The sequence below is a fragment of the Pipistrellus kuhlii genome, unplaced genomic scaffold (assembly GCF_014108245.1).
Source record: "Pipistrellus kuhlii isolate mPipKuh1 unplaced genomic scaffold, mPipKuh1.p scaffold_m20_p_18, whole genome shotgun sequence".
NCBI classification, from domain to species: Eukaryota; Metazoa; Chordata; class Mammalia; order Chiroptera; family Vespertilionidae; genus Pipistrellus; species Pipistrellus kuhlii.
The window spans coordinates 22,158,081-22,173,266 of NW_023425493.1; positions in this window are offsets into that span (position 1 = coordinate 22,158,081).

Below are 15,186 nucleotides of genomic sequence, written 5' to 3' on the forward strand. Positions count from 1 at the left end.
CTGGGAAGTCAGTGACTGGGAAGGGACATGAGGGAACTTCTCTTGAGAATTGGTATTATTCTAATTTTGATCATAGCCATGCTTATGCACTATACACTTAAGATCTGTGAACTTCACTGCATGTAAGTCATACATTAATAAAAATAATTCAGAAGAATTGGGCAAGGACAGTAGGGACAACTTTTTCATGTCCTCCCTCAACACTAAGATAAACTTCTAAGCACAGAATCTTAAGAGTGGAAAAGGATTTTAAGAAACTCCATGGTAGATCTCAGAAACCAAAATGAATATTCAATGCCACCAAATATTGTGTGCCTTCCACCTTGTTATTGACCTGACCTGGGCTTGTATCTTTCACCTTACGGCCTACTGGGAGGAAGGATGCTTTTCTGCACACTACAGTTTGGAAATGTGCCTCTGAGTGTGAATTACTTTCGTAGATGTCAGCATACTATTTTGGTTGGTCCTTTTTACTATGGCAGTGTGGCAGCCACGGACAAAGTACAACAAAAGAGATTTCAGGTAAATTCAAGGAATGATTCCCTTAAAGATCAAAGACCCTGAAACATTTGTTCTATCGGGTCTAGTAATAATTAATGTCGTTTATAAACATTTGTTTAAAATCTTGCTTGGTGTTGACTTGTATTGACATAACCTTCAAACATGTGGTATCTACAGAACGTGTGAAGTGCAATTAACAAGTTTTTCTTGAAAAAGTTTGTGTTTGGTTTGGTTTTTGTTGCAAAACTAGGGCTAAGAAGATGGCGGATGAAGAGCATATTCGGCACTGCATGCTTTACGAGTTCCAATTAGGAAGAAAAGCAAGTGAGGCTGCAAAAAACATCTGTAGTGCTCTTGGTCAAGATGCAGTTAGTGCCAGAAAATGCCAGTGTTGGTTTGAGAAATTTCGCGAGGGAAATTTTTCGTTAGATGACAAGAGTGGTCCAGGCCGTGTGTCCAATTTTGATCAAGAAGCTCTTCAAGCTCTTTTGGTGCAAAATCCTCAAATTACCCAACAAGAGCTTGCGACAACTTTAAATTGTTCACAAAAAACAATTTCCAATCAATTGTGTGCACTTGGCAAAGTCCAAAAGTTTGGAAAATGGGTTCCTCATGAGTTGACCGACAACAACCGTAATCAAAGAATCACAATTTGCAGTTCGCTCCTCTCTCATCAAAACCGTTTGCCGTTTTTAGAGCAAATTGTTACCAGAGATGAACAATGGGTGCTGTATGTTAATTTGAAAAGGTGGCCCCAATGGTTGGACAAAAATGAGGCTCCGCAGCCCACGCCAAAACCTGACTTGCATGCGAAAAAAGTGATGTTGTGTGTTTGGTGGAATTTTAAAGGAATTCTTCATTATGAACTTTTACCATCTAACCAAACCATTACAAGTGTAGTGTATAGTGCCCAATTGGAAAGGTTAGCCCAAGCTTTAAGAGAAAAAGAACCTGTGCTGATTAATCGGAAGGGCGTAATTCTTCACCACGATAATGCACGACCGCATACTGCAAGAATCACTGCTGAAAAACTGCGCCAGTTGGAATGGGAAGTTCTCCCTCAACCTGCATATTCTCCTGATATTGCCCCTTCCGATTACCATTTGTTTCATTCTTTGCAAAACTGTCTTCCTGGAAAAAAATTTAATAATGAAGAATGCCTCAAAAATGCATTGACCGAATTTTTTACATCAAAATCACAAGAATTTTACAACAGAGGGATTAAAATGCTTCCTGAGCATTGGGCACAAGTAGTAGAAAACAACGGCAACTATATTGTTGATTAAATTTTGTTGTATTGTTTAAATAAATTCGATTTTAAAAAGTATTAGAAAACGACATTAATTATTACTAGACCTAATACATAGAGATGGGAAACTGGAACCAACTCCTCCATGATATTTCATTAAGAGAAGCACCATATCTGAGTTAAGAAAGTATATTTCTGGTAGAAGGCAGGGGATGTACCAATGCCAATTCTGGATTATTTCAACCTGAGAGTTTCTCTGTGCATGAAAGAAATATAAAACTATATTTTTTAGCTTGAATGGCATCCGTTAGCTGTTTTGAGGCAAACTGGTATAAAAATAACACACACAGGAATGCTCAGCATCATGTTGTACTATGCCCAATTGAACCGCTCAACTGGTTGTGAGGCTGCAGTTCAGCTTGCCCCAGAGAGCAGCCTTTCTCTTTGTGTTGATCTGCAAAAAGCCAATGACACATCATCTACTGAGTCTTCTCTCCTTGAAGTCAAGCCAACTTCCAGAGCTACATCTTTCATTGACAAAAACACACACTGAGCCACATAAAGCGTTCTTGGGTGATCATCAACAGTGCTGTATAGTGATAGCAGTGTGGAGTGGAGCTCACAAAAAGGGAGAAGGTTGCTGGGTGACAGGGACTCTTCCTCCTGCTTTCTCTCTTGGTGCATCAAGGCTATGGGAAGGGTAATCTTCCCTTCCTTGAAGCAGATAACAAATTCAAAAAGTGTGGAAACTGGCTGTGAGAGCAGCTGGCATGACGGGGGAAAACAAAGGTTCATTTTGTGAGAAGTTGGTAGTGAGTCAAAAGAGACATCAAGGAAACCTTGCCCCACTGACTACAATCTGTGCTGAAGGAAATTATGTTAATTGGGGTTTCATCAGCACCTAGGTTATAGAAGCCGGTGTTGCTCACTTCCTAGACATGAATGAATCATAACTGAAAACACACACACACACTGAGTGGCCAGATTATTATGCATTCAGAGATCATAATAATCTGGCCACTCAGTGTCTATTAGAGAAGCTATTAAAATACAGTGTGAATAGCATTATTCTATTTTGTAAATAAATTTGTAAACAGTTGCATACACATAGAAAACAGCCCAGATATGCCTTTTATAAATAACATGCATTCTCAAAATAATTTCTGTTGAAAAACTTCAAATTCCTTTATGGCTAAGCTTTAAAGATTCAATTGGAAATAAAGGGAAGAGACAAAATAATGAAACTTAAGGATTAATTAATACTAAATGCGTGAAGCACCAAATCAGTGCTTCTCAGTTGGGTGTGTAGATGTTAGAATCACCAGAAATATTGATTAATTTGGTCTGGGGGCCCTCCACGCTAGTATTGTTAGTTTCAGGTGACCAACCACAGGGGACCAACCTATTTTTAAAAGGCCTGCTCAGAACTCTACCTGATAGTAGATGGATTGATAGATTCTAGAAGTAAGCATAATTGTAAGTTTCTAACATTTTAAAAATTAAGTAGGGAAAAATTCTTGGTGCTGGGACATGTAGACAGTAAATTTCCAAAGCAGACACTGACACATTTTGCTTTGACTTCAACATGTGATTGCATGTTCTTAATTACTGGAGATGGTATTAAGTTTTTGCAATTTATGATCCTTTCCCACAGGAAAACCACAGACTTCATGGTACTAGGGCCAAAGGAAAATTTCCACATGCTGATGCTGACCATAGGACTCTACACGCAAACTTAGATGCCTCCAGGCTTTCCCTTGCCTCCAGGCTAAAGACCAAAATCCCCATCGTGGTTTAAGTGGCCCCACACAGGCTGACACTTGCCCACTTCTCCATCTTTGTATCACATGATATTCCCTAGTGACTCCTCTGTTTTGGCTACAGAGGTCTTCTTTCATGGACTCCTACCATCCCTTCTGCCACAGCCTCTGTTCACAGGCTGTGCCCTCTGCCTAAAATACTCTTTCCTCCTTCTTGTCTACTTAATTCCTACTCATTGTTCCAATCATCTCTATGAGACTGATCCCTGACCAGGTCACACCACTCTTTACGTGTTAGAAGAGCACAATACTGTCTCCTTCAGAGTTCTCCTCCTACATATGATCTTGCATTTATCTGTGAACCTCCTTGACTAAAACCTACTTCCCCACCATTTGGTCAAGTACATGGACAAGTCTCCTTTCTGCCCTTGGTATTCAGTTGGCACAGGGCTTATCATGCAACAAGGGCTCAAGAATGCTTTTACTGAGTGGATAAGTGGATAAACATATGAATAAATGAATGAATGAATGAATGAATGAATAGTAGTTTGGCTATACTGTTAGGACTTCCTACTATTTAGATTGTTGACAATAATCATTGACTTGCAGCACACTCTCCATATTCCTGGAAGGAAAACAAGACGCACTGAAAAGTAGGTGTGTCTCGTGTATCACCACAGTCCGAGTCTTCAGATTGGCTTGAGGGAGAGAACTGAACTGGAAATCAACTATGATTCTTTCTCTGTTAACATGTACACAAGGGCTTTGCACGTGAATTGGACATCTTCTGTTTCCTGGCATTGTATTAGCAGGCTCTGCCCATCAATTTCTCTCACTGGAGCTTGTTTAGACATGCTTAAACTTTCACATTCCAACAGCCTAAAACAGTACAGTACTCAGTTGAAGTCTAAGTAGGTATAAAACATGTGTGGAGGGGTTTGTGTCAGAGCAAAGCTTTGGCCTAAGTAGCTCATGACATGTATGATCCTGGAAGCCTAGTCTGATAGAAGGAACAAGGGACCCCTGTAGTATTGTGCTCCAAGGGAAAAGCATGAATCTCACATGAGGAAGTGGTCAGACTTGTCAATAGCAATAGTAGATGCAAAAAAATAATGAAATTCTACTTTTAAAGCATTGAGAGGAAAGAACATTGAACAAAGAATTATATGTCTATTTATATTTTCATTGAAAATGGCTTGATAGACTATATTCCTGGGCATACACAGCCTCAGGTTTACCCTATAAAGATGCTGCATTGAGGAAGTCCTAAATAAGAAAAAGCATATCCAGGAACTGTTGTAAGAGATGAGAAAATAAGGGTGACCAATTATCTTGGTGAAGTTTACTGTTCTTATCTTTAATAAATAAATATTAGTTGAATGTGTAAATTTTTCAGGTACTGTATTAGAATGCCAGAACCAAAGAAAAGCAAAAAAGAAAAATATCTAACCCAGAACTAAAATTTATACAACATGAATATGTAAGTATTGAGACAAAACAGTATTTTTAAGGCAAAATAAAGTATTAATACATTAAGCAACCAATAAGAGTAGATGAATACCCTTGGATTTTATAAGAAAAAAAATAGAATATACCATATTTAAAATAGCAGAGAAACACTCTGTCTATTTTTGGGAAGCTAGAAAGGAGAATAAAGGAATTAGAGGAAGCTATGAAAACCAAGGACAAACTGTCTGGGTGGTGAACTGGGATCTGGCAGAGGCTTGGCCAAGGGGCAGAATTAAAAGACATTTTGCTTTGGAGGACAGATTCTCAGTGACCTCAATGTGGTTATTCACTTTTTCTTTTCTGATCACAGCAAATGAAGAGCCTCCAACCTGGCCACTGTGTAATCAAATAAAACTATAGGAATTTTGTTCCCCTGCCCTGAGTGCCAAGGAAATTCTCAGAAGTCTGGCAGCTCTCAAATTTCAAACTAGGGAGCTAGCTGTCAGAGACAAATGGCAAGCCAGGCTAACAACCATTGCACTTACGTGCAGGACATGCAGTCTCTCCATGGGGTCTATTCCTTATTCTAGGGACTAAAGACAAATAAATTGTTTGTGCAGCAAACGTATCTGTCCACTAGTTACAAAGAGCCTTAAGAGACAAAAATTCCTGACCACTGGAAGCTTGTGTATTTGACTTTCCTTATCTATAATAATAAAATGGTAATATGCTAATTAGATTGGATGTCATGCAGGATGAAGTCAGGCCAGAGTGAAGCCCAGGTCCTAGGTGCCTGCCAACATCTGAAGCAAAGCTAGGGTCCCAGGTGCCAGAGGGAAGCCAGTGCAAACATCAGGGGAAAGAAAGGCCCACTCTTGCTTGAATTTCATGCACTGGGCCACTAGCACACATATATGTGCAGAACCCCAAACATTTGACCTTCCCAGGGAATTAAAAATGGAAAGAAGATGAAATTGCACAGGAAGGAACTATCTTCCTGGTTGGCTTGGCTTGTGTGGGGATTAGCCTTTTTCTTTGAACATTCCAACTTCAAAGGAATGCACTGACCTTGCACTATCTCAAGACAGAATGGTAATGAAGGACACATGCATTTCTGGTGTGAGAAAAGCCCCCTTGGTAATTTCCTTGACTCTTTCCAAATGGGGACCGTATTCCCTGGCTTGAAATGAAACACTGACTGAGCTGGGCAGGCCAAGAAAGCCTCCGTTCTAAAAGAGATGTCCAGTGAGCAGGGAGTCTGGGTGTCTTCCTGTACAGGAATAGGTTGCAACACTCCTTTTAGCAAAGCCAGTTCCAGGTCCAGTTGGAGGAGCATTCCAGAGGCAGACATCTCCTAGTTTGCAACAGGGAGCACTGGGAAGTCCACATTTATATGTCTTCATTCCCAGGACCAGAAATCATGAGTGCACAAATACTTCACCACTATACACAGTTAGGAAAATACAAAACAAATGAAAGAATATTGCAAAGGAATTTTAGGGCTACCACTTAATTCTCGTTAGGTTCACTTAATATTTCTTAGCTTCTGGAAGCACAGATTAAACTGCCTTCAAACATATTCTGTAACTTTCCCAAGGTAACTGTTTCCTTGAGAATGCTGCTTCTGGCTTATCTTGCTTCCCTAATTTTTCCGGACTCTTAGGAGTTTCTAAAGTTTTGGGTAGGCACCCTTGCACAAAGTCGTATTAAAAGTCTAATGAATAGAAAACGTAGTTTAACACATATATTAAGCACACAGTTGGTGTAAAACTGGATACACACACACACACACACACTGGGAGTTCCTTTGTTGCTTTAAGTCTATAAACGCTGTGTGCCTTTCCCATAATCAGAATTGGAGGAGTGTGTAATTCAGGCTCACTGTATACTTCTTTGAAACCCCATAGAACTTGATCAAGATAATCCGTGCTCACCACATTTCTACTTAGTGCCAGAGGATTCGCATGGTTATTGGGCTCTAAAACTCAATGGACTATTCTAGGACTATGGGATGGATACTTGGTTTGGTGCTTCCTTCTTTTTGTGTACTAAGAAATTTAATTTTTTTAAAACCTCATTTTAATTATGAAAATGGTAGACAAGTTTGATAAACACTATGAGATATACAATCAACATACAATTGTTCACATTTTTAAAGATTTGCTCTTTTCTCTCTCTCTCTCTCCTAAAACCATTTGAAAGAAAATCCATTATGACTTATTCTGCTGGGATTTCCTCAAATAAGAATATTCTCCTACATAAACAATGATAGCATGAGCACCCTTAGAACAACAGTAATATTCTGGTATCTTTTTATATCAAATCAATATTCAAATTGTTCCTAGTTGTCTCTGAAATATCTTTTGACTAGAATTCAATTTCTTTCCATTTAGAACAGTTTCCCACCATTTTAGTTTGGTGTTACTTTTATAAAATTAGCTTTTAGACAAGACCATATAGTTGACATGTAGAATGTCCCACAAATATTTTCTTGTGTTGATGTTTCAACTTGTGGATCTAATCCTGTATATCCTATAAATGGAAAGTTGGTATTATACTGTACAACCCTGAGATCTCATGATGCCCTATCTGCTTCCTTGAGAGAAGTGGAGGAATCACAATTAGTTTTACTACATAGCATCTTTCTTTCCTTTTCCTTGCTTACCAAGCCATTTACTGGTCTCTTTTCCTCCAGGTCTCTTTGCCCTTCGATTTTGTAGCCCTTGTGTTAAAGCCTTATAACCTTTATTTTCAGGTGGCTTTGATATAAGCCAGAAACATATTCTACAAGTCTTATTTTCATTAACCAGTCTTTGATATTAATCCCTAACATTTAAAGGATTGTCACTGGAATATATCAATGATATCCACAAAGGTGGTATTGATGGTCTTAGAGTTTGAAAGTTACTTCAATCCCTTTATGCTTTTATTTATATACTAGTAGCCCATGATACTGCATGCAGTAGGCCACCTGGCACTTCTGCAGGAGCTGGTGGGAACCACAGCACTGCTTCCACGGGAGGCGAGAGGGACCCGCATTCATTACACAGGATCTGGAAGGGAACTGTGCCACTTCTGTGGGAGCCAGGAGAGATCCGCACTGTCTCTTCTCTGGCCCTGCGCTCAGCCACGGCGGCTGTAGGCTGGCCCCCTGTCCCTATCTGTATCTGCTCCTGCTCCAGGGGGCCGGCCTGAGCTGGGTGCGGTGACGAAGCAAGTATTCCACCAGGCAGCTCATGCTGCTCACTCTCAGCAGCCACCTCCCTCCCCCACCCTCCCCGGGATTGAGGCACTCTGGCAGGGCTGAGAGGACTGGGTGCTACCATCTTGTGGCTATGGGTACCACCATCTTTGTGACAGAGTGATGGTTAATTTGCATATTACCCTTTAATTAGATAGGGTAAATTAAATCAAAAGACTATTCCAGATACACTGCTAGTCACAGGGGACATAAAAACAAATTAAGTTATAGTTGCTACTCTTGTTGAATACAAAGTTGAACTGGGAAACAAACATATTAATAATTATCACTTCATTCATGAAAACTTTCCTAACTTCCTTTTTTTGCATCTAAATAAACTTGCTGTCTTCCTCCATGTTCCTATAGAATTCTATACACATGTTCAGCTCTGTGTTTATCTCATGGTACTGTGATTATTCAAAACTTGTCACTTTTCTCCACTAGACAGAGAGTTCCTTGAGTTTTCTCTTAGATATTTTTCATGTCAGTGTCTCAGATACCTAGCATTGACCCCTGAAACATAACAAATGTACAATAAATATCTAACAAATGAAGTGTTATGTACTAAGTGTTATTAGAATGGACATATTAACTGTAATTATAGAGATATGAATAAAGTGGTGTAGAGATACTGAGAAAGTAACTTTTGAATTGGAGTTCTAAAAAATGAGTAGGTAAGGCTATCACAAAGAATAGGTACTGCATGTCAGGAGGCCTACAGTTTCCAGAGAATAAAGCAGGGAGAGGTTATCAGAGGAGAATGTAGTAAGGTAGGTTGGGATTAGACTTTCAAGTCTTGACTGCTGGGATAAAACTGTTTGGATTCAATCCCTTAGGCAAGAGGATAAGGAATGACATGCTCACTTTTGTTTTTCAGCATAAATATTCTAGTATAGGATTGAAATGGAAGAAACTGGTATCAGGGAGGGGAAACTAAGAAGAAAAAAAGAAACACAGAGAGATACAGTGACTTGTCTAACATCACAGTGTTGGCAAATCATCATACCATCACTGCCAACCTGTGCAGGGCAAGAACTTTGAGTTCAAGGCTCTAGGATGTGGGCATCAGTGTTCTTCAGAGGAGGATGAGGCAAGAGAAACCAGTTACCCAGAATGACACCATGGATCAGGGAGGAATTAAGCTGAACCATAAAAAGATCCAAGGATTGTTAGAAAGGCTGATGGGAAAAGAAGGCATTCTCAGAAGAAGTTAAAACAATGAAAGGCAGAGACAACTGGCTGGTTGTGTCCTAGACTAGAAGAACATCAGATGCAGAGATAATCAGGGGCTAGTTTGCAGATGGCTCCTAAAAATATTAAAAAATACAAATAGCTTTGAATTGTTACCATCTATAGCTCTCTTCTGTCTATCATAAGTGGTTTAATTAGTCATTTAACTAGATGAAGCATTTGTTAGTAAGCTAGCTAGTTACTTTAGAGCTACATACCTTAAAAAGGACCTTATAAAGGAATTTTCCTGGTTATAGATTTTCCACTGGTCTGTGCAAGATAGGCTGTAACTTCTGGGAACAACTAGATTAAACTCTCCTAACCTTTCCCATCAGTACTCACAACAAATGCAACTATAGCTAAAACTCACTGATAGGCTGTAAATAGGAGAATAAAGCATGCTATGACAGGACTCTGAGAAGTTGAGCATGTCCTATAGAGGTGCCCACACATCGCTAATGTGATATAAAAGCCTCACAGTACACTGATCCCCACCCAGAGGAAGAGGTGTGGGCAAGAGGAATTTTGCCCTCAAGTTTGCTTCCAACAGATTCTCAACACATCTTTGGGTGCTGGCAGCAAACAGACATTGGCCAAAGTCCTTTTACAGTGCTTGGCCCAGGTTCTAGGGAAGAGGAAAGAGGAGATACAAAGATTTTCCGTGAGGCTCTAACCTCAACCAGTAGCTTTCTTTTTTTCTTTTTTTAATATATATTTTATTGATTTTTTTTTTTTTTTACAGAGAAGAAGAGAGAGGGATAGAGTTAGAAACATCGATGAGAGAGAATCATCGACCAGCTGCCTCTTGCACAACCAAGGTACATGCCCTTGACCGGAATGGAACCTGGCACCCTTCAGTTCGCAGGCCGACGCTCCATCCACTGGTAACAGCCAAAGCTCAACCAGTAGCTTTCTAATGAGACTAAAAGTATGACAGGGCAGATATTCTACTCACCCTTCATTTCTATTTATTTCAATATTGTCCTTTCTCTGTCTCTGAGCTACTGTGCAGAGTGGGCCTTAGAAACATGAGTGGTCCAAGTAATTAAAAGTGAAGGACCCCATTAGACCATTCTACTTCCCCCTGTTCCATTCATCCAAAGAATCACTCCTTCTGTCATTCCTTCATTTGTTCAACAAACATTTAGGGAGCCCCTACTATGTGCCAGGCACCATTCTAGGTTTTAGAGATATATCAGTGAACAAAACATACACTTCTCTGTCTTTGTGTAACTTAACTTGAAGTGAAGACAGGCTGACCTGAAATAATGAACATACAGAAAAGAAAAGCATAGAATAGCTTAGAAGTTATTAAGTATTATGGAGAGAAAAAAAAATACAGCAAGGAATGAGAGACTGAGAGTTCAAGAGGTGATGGGAAGAAGGAGGCAAGCATTGTGATTCACACAAATGGGGATCAAGGACGTGCTGGGAAGATGGCATGTATGCCCTGATGGAGGTGCCTTCCTCATAGCAAAGTGCTGCATCCTCTCCTCAAGGAAGTTCTGCAGTTGGTGAGATTCTCAACTTTTCCAGACCCTCAGAGAATGCATGAAGTTCCTTTCATCAACAAAACCAATGGCTGGTCCAAACCACACCCTTCATCTCCACCTAAAAGTCTTGGGCTGTTTTAAATGATCTCTGTACCTCCTGCTATGAAGAATCTACAAAGGAATCCTGAGAATGATTACCAGGAGAACTCTGAATTTCCCAGAAAAATGAAAAGAGGAAAACTGTGTATAGTTAATTGTTCAGGTACCACTTTTCATGCTCACATACAATGAGACTCACAACAGCCTTAAGAGCAAGTCCTGGTATTATTTAGTTTGACAAATAAGAAAATTAAGGTTTATAGTAAGTAAATAACTTGTGTGTGGTCACAGTGCTAATATAATTAGAGCCAGGATTTGAACCCAGTGGCTTCCTCTAAAACCCACACAATGTCTGGGAGTCATTTCAGTAGTCACATCTGGTCAGTTCTAAACCAACCTAAAATTTTATCCTTTTGCAAGATCTTAAGTGTCTGACTCAAAGAATTGTTAACGGGGAGAAAAAAAACACACAAAAAACAAAGAAAAAAAACACATTGAAACCTGTAAAGAATTTTAGTGAGTTTATTTGAGCCAAACTGTTGACATATGCCAGGAAGTAGAACCTCAACGAATTGAGATAATGCTCTGGAGAATGGCGGGTTACATTTCTATATTTATACATTGCAATCAAAGGAAAAGGGATGTAGTAGGTGAGTTACATGAAATTCATTGGTGATAGATTAGGGAGGTGGGACAGAGCAAAGTGAGAAACCTCTGGGATAGGGTAAAAGGTGAAATGATGGACATGAGCTTCTTTTCCAAATGATGGACATGTACAGGATACTCTAACATAATTAACAGTTGACAATTAACTTGATAACAATAACAATGAGGGAACGTCTTGAGGCCATTTGTTGTTCCCTGAGGGGTCCAGGGTAAAAAGGAAGTTACAAGTTACCCAGACATCTCACAGATAAGTTATCTTAGAGGCTGGAAGGCAGATGGGCTCAGTAAAGAAGATTGAAGTTGATCTTTGTCAGGTGAAATATCTGGGACAAGACTACCCACTATAACCTGTTTGTAGTTAGATATGAAATTTTCAAACAATCTTTTGTGGTTATTTTAGGTCTCTGAGTTTGCAAGACTGCCACACAGGCCTTCCCTGAGCTTGTCAGGTTAGCATGTGGCTCTTTTCTTTCACATATCTTAAATAATGCCTTCCTATAATATGATACAATATTTGAAATAACTTTTCATCTAGCCCTGATTTATCCCCCAAAGAATAAAAATTTAACAATAAACAAAAAATTAAGATCCAAACAAACATAGAGCATGGTCTTATAACTATGCCCACTGTGAAGGTGGAAATATAGCAGTGAGGAAAATAGTAGTTTCCTAGCTTCTATAATCATATAGGTCATCACCACAAAAAAGTTACATATCTTTATTTCACTGGCATTATTTCCAATTTACAGAAACTACTGCAGATGAAGTTTTACTAAGTGCTAATCACCAAGTTATGGACACTGATATAGTCCGTATTTCTCCATTCCAATACTGGCAATGGTAATAGTAGTAATATTCCAAAATTCACTGGATTTTGCTGCCCTATACTCACAGAGGTCTTCCATGCTGATGAGTGAAAGAATTGATTAAAAATCATGTTTGCTTTTTAAATTTTCTTCAACAATATATCATTTTTAAAAGCAAAGTTTTAAGAGTAAAGTTTTAGAGAGCAAAAGAAGACTAAAATTGGAATTTATTTTGGTGAACTGAATAGTGATCTCCTTTTAGGAGCAAATCACCATAACTTTCCAGAGACCCATGAATTTCATGTGTATTGGTTATGCCCTCAATAATTTGTGTATCTTCATGATCATTTATATAAGTCCACAGCCAGTGTGAAATCAATATTCAGAGTAATCTCCTTTTTAAAAAAACAAACATGTTTTTATTGATTTTTAGAGAGAAAGGTAGAGAGAGATAGCAACATCGATCAGCTGCCTCCTGAACATCCCCTCCTGTGGATCAAGCCTGAAACCCGGGCATGTGCCCTGGCCTGGAATCATACCGGTAACCTCTTGGTTCATGGGTTGTGGCTCAACCACTAAGCCACACTGGTCAGGTCAGGTTCTCTCCCCTATTGTCTTTTCTTTTCTTTTTTTACTTTAAATATTTTATTTTTCAATTATAGTTGGCATACAAATATATTCTTTTCAGGCATATAACCCAGTGATTAGACAGTATATAACTTACCAAGTTTTCACCTTGCTAAATCTAGTACCCATCTTATACCAGACATAGTTATTGCAATATTATTAACTATATTCCCTATGCTATACTTTTTACATCTCCTGTTACTATTCTGTAACTATCAACTTACCAAACAAGAAAAAGCTAAAGGAGTTCATCACCACCAAACCAGTATTACAAGAAATGTTAAAGGGCTTTAAGGGACTTAGGTTCCTGTTTATCCAAGTGGGAAGGACAGTAAGTTCTTGCTGTCTCCATTCCAGGGTCTCCTTAAATACATTTACATATGGAAGGAAATCATATCATTCTCCCTAACTTGTTTTTAACAATAACAATTTCTCTAATCTTCCCTGAAGATGAATCAAAAGTCAGCAGTTAGCTTTGTTGATGCTCACACACTCTCTGGGGACTTGGCAAGGAAAACTCGCCATGGTTGTTGCAATCACAGGAAAGTCAGAGATGTAAATCATTAACTTTGAAGAAAAACAAAATAACTCCATGGAATTTATCTGGGTTGAGAAAAGAAAGATATGGTTTAATAAATATGCATATGGTTTAATAAATGCATATTTTAGTTGATTAATAACAATCTAGTAGATAATTCTATAAAGAAGCATTTGCTTAGGGTATTCCCTTGGCAAGGCCATGTTCCAAAAAGGCAGAGGGAATGGACCCAAAATAAATGGTTTGATTATCTTCTATAGACTAGACAGAAAGCCAGGAGAGAGAGAGAGAGAGAGGGAGAGAGAGAAAAAGAGGGGGGGGGGAGAGAAAGAAAGACAGACACAGTGATAATTAGTCAGTCCAGGCTGTGAAAATGAATTAGAAGGAGCTGTAGGAAATGGCCTGTTCTATATTTTTGCACCCAAGAAGGGACACAAGGTGATATTTTAACACTGCCAGGTGCAGAGCTCTGGGTAAAAGACTAGGCAATTTGCCTAAAGATGAGGGTTTTCCATGTGGAAAAGAGTGTATAACTCCAACCCCTACTCTTCAGACTCTGAGTTAGGAAAGTCTACTAGGGTAAATCAGAATGGTCCCCCACCAAGGCATTGTGGCAAAGAAGAGTGATAAGACCCCTAACATGTTACCATGGACATGTAGAAGATGTGGAGTGAAAAGATGCTGCTCGGAGGAAAGTGACAGAGATCTTAAAGGCAGTTTTATGTTCCCATTGCTGGAATGGATCAGACCAATTGTGTTCTGTAGAACTGCCAGGAGAGGAGACAGGTTACCACCTGAAAACCAGGAAACTATAACTCCTAACCCAGCCCCCTAGCCTCTTATAATTTTTAGCATTTTCCACTTCATATGGAGAAGCCTGACCCAATTTGAAACTGATTTCCCCTAACCTGACACCCAGGCATGTACCCTTTTAGGCATTCTAAACCTTAAACTTTTTTTTTACCCTCACAGAACCAAAGCAACTTTTCAGCTTCATGTGTGAGTTCTCCAACATTCTTCAAATTCCATTCTGCCCGGTGGTTCATAGCCTATGGTATGTTTATGCTAACGCCCAAGTGATCTGAGCACTCAGACTGTGGTTTCCCCTGGCAGAAAATCCCAGGGAAAAGACCTTGAAGATATCTACTTCCAGATTCAGCTCTGTAGCCAGCAAGTTCACACCAGCCCAGTCCTGGCAGATATGCATTGAGAATGAGGACAGAGAAAGATGCCAGTTAGACTGGTGCCCCAAGTACTTGATTCACTAACGAAGTACAGCTGGCATCACTGCACTTGGCCTGCTGCTTCTTCCTGTACCTGTCAGAAAGTCGAGGTAAAGTCCCCCTAGAGCTGGAATAATGAATGCCTAAACTAGTCACCAAGCCCTGTCCTCATGTTCTCCCCTCCCTTTCTCAGACCCTTATAGGATTTAGCTCAGAATATGACCCTCCTTACAACTGTTCTAATCCTCTTGAAGAACAAGGGTCACACTGACCTTATCTTAGTAGAATTTTGACAATTCAGTAC